Below are 7565 nucleotides of genomic sequence, written 5' to 3' on the forward strand. Positions count from 1 at the left end.
ACACACTCAAACAAACACCACACACCACCAAACACACCACACCCCACGCTATCACGCTCGCTCGCCCCTCACCGACACACAATCAGACACACACAAACACACCCTCACACCAAACAAACACACACAATCCACACACACAACCACCCATACGCCCCATCACCCACCACACACACACACACTCACACACTCCACAAACTCACACACACACACACACACACACACACACACAACACACACAGACATTGAGATACCTTTACACACACATTCAGACAGAGAAGTGTTGAGATATCGATATGATTGAGATCGAGCGTAAGCTATCACCACCTATAACAAAATTTATCAGGGGGAAGCTAAAGGAGGGCGGGGTAGTCTAAATCTCTAATATATTACTATAAAACTACTACAATACACCCGACACCCACCCACACCCAACACACACCCACACCCCCCCCACCATATATTAAAAAAAAAAAAATCATCATAACTATATAATAAATCAAATATATATATATGTGTGTGTGTGAGTTAGTGGAGAGTGTGTGTGTGTGTGTGTGTGTGAGTCTTTGGGTGTGCGTGTGTTTGTGAGTGTGTGTGAGCGTGTGTGAGTGTGCTTTTGTGTGTGAGAAATTATTAACATACATACATATACTTTAAACAATATATAAAAATAAATATATAATATCTATATATATAACTATATACTAATATATAAACTAAATATCTATATATCTCTAATATATATATATCTATATATCTATAAATATAAAATATCTAAATATAGCGAAGCTCTATCGCTCTAGCGCTCGCTCTAGCGCTCTCACATAAATAGTATATTACGATAGTACCCACACACCCACCACACACACTCACACTACACACACACACTCTCACACAAAAAACACACACTATAACACCTCAACACTCAAACACACAGAAACTCAACACATACAACACACGCCACACAAACACAAACACCCACACAACACTCACAATACCACACCCACATCTCACACTCACACACACACAAACACACACATGCTCACACACACACACACTCAACACTCGCTCCCACTCCCATACCCCAGTACCACACATACATACACACTTACTGCTACACTCAGTAAACCACACCCACTACTCAACAAACACACACACATCAAAACACTCTAACTATAAATAACAAAACACACAACAAACTATACACATCATGAAGACAACATAGATATAGAGTGAATTTAGTAAATAGATTATACATAGATTTAGCTTATAGAGCGTGTGTGATGTGAGTGAGCGTCATTGTGTGTGGTTTGTGATTGTGTAGATGTGAGTGAGTGTGTCAGAATGCGAGAGAATGTGTGTGCGTGTTACAAAAATAAATATATATATATATAAATATATAATATATTCTCTCTAAATCAATCTAATATAAAATAAAATAAATGTATATAAAATATATATATATATAGAAATATCTCTATATCTGTAAACTCAAACACACACATACACACAATCAATCTAAAACACCTCTAACACACAACCACTCTGATCACCAGATAATGTAGATACACGACAACACACACACACACACACACACAAAGAACCACACACTCACACAACAGACACACACACACCCCCACACCACACACACACACACACTCACCAAACACACACACTCTCACACACACACAAACACACTCCCCCACACAAAACCCACACTAACCCACAGAAGGATATATCACTATTTTTACCAAAATACTAGATCGAATATATAAAACAACATATCAAAATATCACTCACTATATATATATAACTCAACTCTTTACTCTAATATACTATCATATAGCATAACTTATTTCTATATATATAAACATTATCACTAAATAACTAACAATAAATATCTTAAAAATAACTATAAACTATATATCTATATACTCTAAAACTATTACCTATATTATAGCAAAGTAATAATACATCAATGCACTAAAAAAGTCTATATCTGTTTATATATATAATATATAAAATATATAAATCTATATCTAAATAATAAATAATGAACTATAATATATTCTCTCAGTATGGAAAATTGAATGAAGTTTAGATATACATTTAATTTAATATAAACCAGAACACACACACTCGCATTTAAAAGCCAAGGGACACCACACACACACACACACACACACACACACACACATATTATAAATAAAAAAATATAGTAATAAATATATATATATATATATATATATATAATTATATAATATATACCTATGTATAAATACTCAGCATACAGAAACAATACAACACACACAGACAATTTATAAATAAAAATAATATATATATATATATAATATATATATATATATATCTATATATATATATATATACATATATATCACACACACACAGACTCCACATATTAAATAATACTATATATATATATATATATATATATATATATATATATACATATATTTAATCGTATATATTAATATATATTTGTGTGTGTGAGTGTGTGTGTTTGTTTGTGTGTCTGTGTGTGTGTTTGTGTGTGTGTGTTTGTGTGTGTGTGTGTTTGTTTGTGTGTGTATATGTATGTGTGTGTATGTATACATCTGTCTATATGCATATGCATAGCAGACAAACCCACATACACAGAATATCTACCTGGATTTCATATTCATCGACCAGGTGGCTTTCGAAACTATAGAGTCATCATTTCCCTGTCACATTATCAACATGAAAGAGTGTTTTGTTATTCATTAGTCTTCAGTCACACGTTTGTATCATTTCGTTAACTGTTTTATGGACATATGAATTCTAGTTTTATGAATGGTATAAATGATAGTAAAAAGAATATTACGATGTTTTGCAAGTTTTAGTATGACACTGCATTCTCCCGCACGGACAGGTAGTAGTGTACAATGTCTATGTTCTTCTTACCTATTCGTAACGTTGAATTATCTTCAGTTGCAGTGTCTTCGGAGGACCACGTCAATGCCGTAGACTGAACTGATATTCTGCGCTGTATAACTGTAACACGGTCGATAATGAAAAGGTTTTTTGACTCAACGAGTGTTTTGAACCTGTAAAATAATGAAAGCCTGTGATTGGTCGTGTTCAGTTGAGCTTTGACATGATTGGTTATTGTTCGTGAACAGGTATATGTTTCAGTCACCAGGTGCCTCTGCTGGCCAGGTGCAACTAATATAGTGTGTGTGTGTTTATTTATATACACAAATACATATATATATATATACATACATACATATATATCTATATATATATATATATATATATAATATATATATATATATAATATCTATATATATATATAGCACAAATACATAACATATACATATACATATACAATAGATAGATGATAGATACCATAACACAAACACACACACAATATATATACAATATACATATATATATATAAATATATATATATAATATATATATATATATATGTATATATATATATACATAAATCTATAAATATATATATATCCTGTGTTGGAACAAAGGCAGTTAACAAACAAGGCTAGTAATATTGCACGGCCGTGTTTGCACACCTGCTTTACGAATAATATATCATCTGTACGTATTTTTGTCGTGTGTATCGTATGTCAAAAGAAATATTTATCTATTTGTTTATAAATAGACACACAATACGATTTGATGGAGAGATGCGCACTACTAACAGCACATGTTTACAGAGAATGGGACGGAATTAAGTCCACTTCCGCTCACTTATACTCCATTGATTAATCGGTAGAATGTGGTTTGTAGAATGAGGCTTGTCTACCATATACTAACTGCGCACTTACAAAACGCCTTTGGCTGAGCACTTATGAATGTTGCATAGTTAAAAAAAAATTGTTATTCATGACCTAACAATATATATATATATATATATATATATAATTTCAAAACCTTTGTTGAACACATACTAATCACACATTCTTGGAATACTTCACGAGGAACTGTCATACCATTGAACATGACATATCACACGTATGTGGAAGGTCCTTGATGTTGGAAAAAATGTGTATCGCAAACTTTATTTATTTATCTATTTTTTGCAGACGTGGCATACTTGTTGTTGTTTGTATTATGTTTTTTTTTTATTATTGATATTTATTTATTTATATTATTTATATAAATTTTTTATTTATTATTAATTATCTTTATTATTCTTATTATCTTACTTTTTATTATCAATTATTATTATTATCAATTATTATTAGTATTATTTATTAATATTTATAATAATATAGTTTAAAAATTGAAATTAGATGTTGTATTGTTATTGTCGGGATTACGGGCCTTACGCGATAGTGTATTAATAACTTGTATAATAACTTAATAACTCGTCGAAGAGAAAATTAAAGGGATTGAAAACAGGAGAAATTTATATTCATTTTAACAAATAGCAAGTGAATAAATGCAATATAAGCTAAAAAAAAAATAAAGTGTAAGAAAAATATTTAAATACAAAAAAAGCAGAGCATTCCCATTCACCCACTTCACTGCTGAAGTTACAACTGCGGTCAGGAAAAGTAAGACAATAAAGAACAAATAAAGAAAAGTTAACATGCAGAACAAAAATAGTACCAAATTTCGTGGCAGATAGGAAAGTAGGTTATACATAAGCAATTATCTCTATTTCTAAAAAAAAAATATATGTTATATAATATATATATATAATATATATATATATATATATATATATATATAATATATAATGTGGTGTGTGTGTGTGTGTGTATAGATATAGATATATATGTATAAAGGACCGAAAAGCTAAGTGATTATATCCTGTCAATATTTTCATGCACATTTTTTTTTTTTTTTTCTACCTTGTATTTTTGTTTAGCGAGGTGAATTATTATAGACATAAAATATCGAAACATTTGTTCCATACACATGTTCACTAAGGACATATTGATGATTCACTTGCGTCGCCGTTTTAAATTTGAATTCTATTCATATCAATTTTAAAATGGAGCCAATGCTCCGTAGCAACACCAGTTCACTTGCTCAGGCTAGGCGGTATCTAGGAGGCTACCAAGAACAGTAAAATAGCTTTTTAAATATTTTCTATTTCCGATGATAACCAGTGGAAATAATACAGAAACGAAAAGCGTTATATGTCCCGTGATGCTAGGGGGAAGTACTTTTGGTTTATTTAATCCCTATATATTTCTCCCCTCCCCTCTCTCTCTCTGTGTCTCTCTCTATCATCTATATCTCTCTCTTCTCTCCCTCCCCCCTCCCTCCCTCCCTCTCCCCTCACTCTCTCTCTCTTCTTTTTCACTTTCTGTTCTTTGACCCCGGAAGCTGGAATGCAGAAGAAAATGAAGAAGGTTAAAGAGTCTGTACATCCATGCTACGCCCTGTGTTTGCATGTCCAATTACAGTATTTTGGGATACTCTTGAATCCACTGCTTATGAACTTATCTGTACCGATAATTTCTGTAAACACAACACACACCTACACAGATACACACACATATTATGGTGTATATATATATATATATGGATATATAATATATATATTAATATAAAAATATAAAATATATAATATATAAAACAAATATTTACCCTCCCTGACCGGGACTCGAACCCGCCCCGTAAGATCGCAGGCACGAATTTATAACGGTCGGCTACACAAACCCCCTCAAAAGAGATGTTCAAAACCCGAACGCCTTATGAGATGTCATGGGGCATACCCATGTGTTTCTTTCAGAAACCCTGATAGCGAATTTTTACGAACACCTCCCGGGGGGCGCTCGGGGAGCCACTGAATCACAAATTTTAAGTCCCAAATCAGGTTACCAAGGTTATATGTTGAGAAGATGGTAGAATGCGTAACACATTTTTAATATATTCAAATATTTACCTCCTGGGCCGGGACTCAACCCCCCGTAAGATCGACGGCACGTTGGGTACCGCCGGCAAAACGACCCATCAAAAGAGATTTTTCAACCAGACGCCTTATGAGATGTCCCTGGATATTACATTGTGTTTTTTTAAACAGAACATGATTTGCGAATTTTTACGAACCCCCCCCGCGGGCGCTCGCAGCCACGGAACACAAATTCAAGTCCCAAATCAGGTTACCAAAGGGTTAATGTGTTAGAAGATGGTAGAATGCAGTAAACGCATTTTTAATATATTCAAATTTACCTCCCTGACCGGGACTCGAAACCCCCGCCCAAGAAACCCACAGGCACGATTGATACCGCCCCCCAAAAGAGATGTCAACCAGACGCCTTTAAAAGAGAAAGTCATTTGGGCATTACCTATGTGTTCTTATCAGAACAGTATAGCAATTTTTAACGAACACCTCCCCCGGGGGGCGCTCGGCAGCCACGGAATCACAAAATTTAAGTCCAAATCAGGTTACCAAGGTTATATGTGTTTAAGAAGATGGTAGAATGCAGTAACGCATTTTTTAAAATATACAAATATTTACCTCCCTGACCGGGACTTCGAACCCGCGCCGTAAGATCGACAGGCACGATTGATACAACCCACCCCTCAAAAGGATGTTTAACCAGACCCGCCTTATGGGGAGTCATGGACATTAACCCATGTGTTCTTATCAAACAGTGATAGCGAATTTTTTCGAAAACCTCCCGCGGGCGCTCGGCAGCCACGGAATCACAATTCAAGTCCCAAATCAGGTTCCAAGGTTATATGTGTGAGAAGATGTAAAAATGCAGTAACGCATTTTTAATATATACTAATATTTTCCTCCCTGACCGGGACTCGAACCCGCCCGTAAGATCGACAGGCACGATTGATACACGACCCATCAAAAGAGATGTCAACCAGACGCCTTATGAGATGTCATGGACATTACCTATGTGTTCTTATCAGAACAGTGATAGCGAATTTTTACGAACACCTCCCGCGGGCGCTCGGCACCCCGGAATCACAAATTCAAGTCCCAAATCAGGTTACCAAGGTTATATTGTGAGAAGATGGTAGAATGCAGTAACGCATTTTTAATATCAAATATTTACCTCCCTGACCGGGACTTCGAACCCGCGCCGTAAGATCGACAGGGACGATTGATACACCCACCCATCAAAAGAGATGTTCAACCAGACGCCTTATGAGATGTCATGGACATTTCCTATGTGTTCTTATCAGAACAGTGATAGCGAATTTTTACGAACACCTCCCGGGCGCTCGGGCAGCCACGGAATCACAAATTCAAGTCCCAAATCAGGGTTTCCAAGGTTATATTGTGTGAGAAATGGGAGAATGCAGTAAAACATTTTTAATATATACAAATATTTACCTCCCTGACCGGGACTCGAACCCGCGCCGTAAGATGACAGGCACGATTGATACCGCTCGCTACACGACCCATCAAAAGAGATGTTCAACCTGACGCCTTATGAGTGTCATGGATATTACCTATGTGTTCTTATCAGAAAAAGTGATAGCGAATTTTTACGAACACCTCCCGCGGCGCTCGGCAACCCCGGAATCACAAATTCAAGTCCCAAATCAGGTTACCAAGGTTAATGTGTGAGAAGTGGTAGAAT

The 7565-nt window shown here is 35.0% G+C and overlaps 2 protein-coding genes across 7 annotated transcripts in view; one reads left to right on the forward strand and one right to left on the reverse strand.

The window, feature by feature from the left end:
* Positions 1 to 3187, reverse strand: part of LOC122254767 (uncharacterized) — a 74432-nt gene extending 71245 nt beyond the window's left edge. Inside the window, exon 1 of the mRNA XM_086536593.1 lies at positions 2941 to 3187. The gene's annotated coding sequence lies outside the window, so the exon portion shown is untranslated. The remainder of the gene's footprint in view (positions 1 to 2940) is intronic.
* LOC122267172 (uncharacterized) overlaps positions 1 to 7565 on the forward strand; it is a 258393-nt gene that overhangs the window by 103031 nt on the left and 147797 nt on the right. The gene's annotated exons all lie outside the window — the stretch shown is intronic.

The sequence above is a fragment of the Penaeus japonicus genome, unplaced genomic scaffold (genome assembly GCF_977035675.1).
Source record: "Penaeus japonicus unplaced genomic scaffold, GWHDUDI00000001_assembly GWHDUDI00000004, whole genome shotgun sequence".
NCBI lineage: Eukaryota > Metazoa > Arthropoda > Malacostraca > Decapoda > Penaeidae > Penaeus > Penaeus japonicus.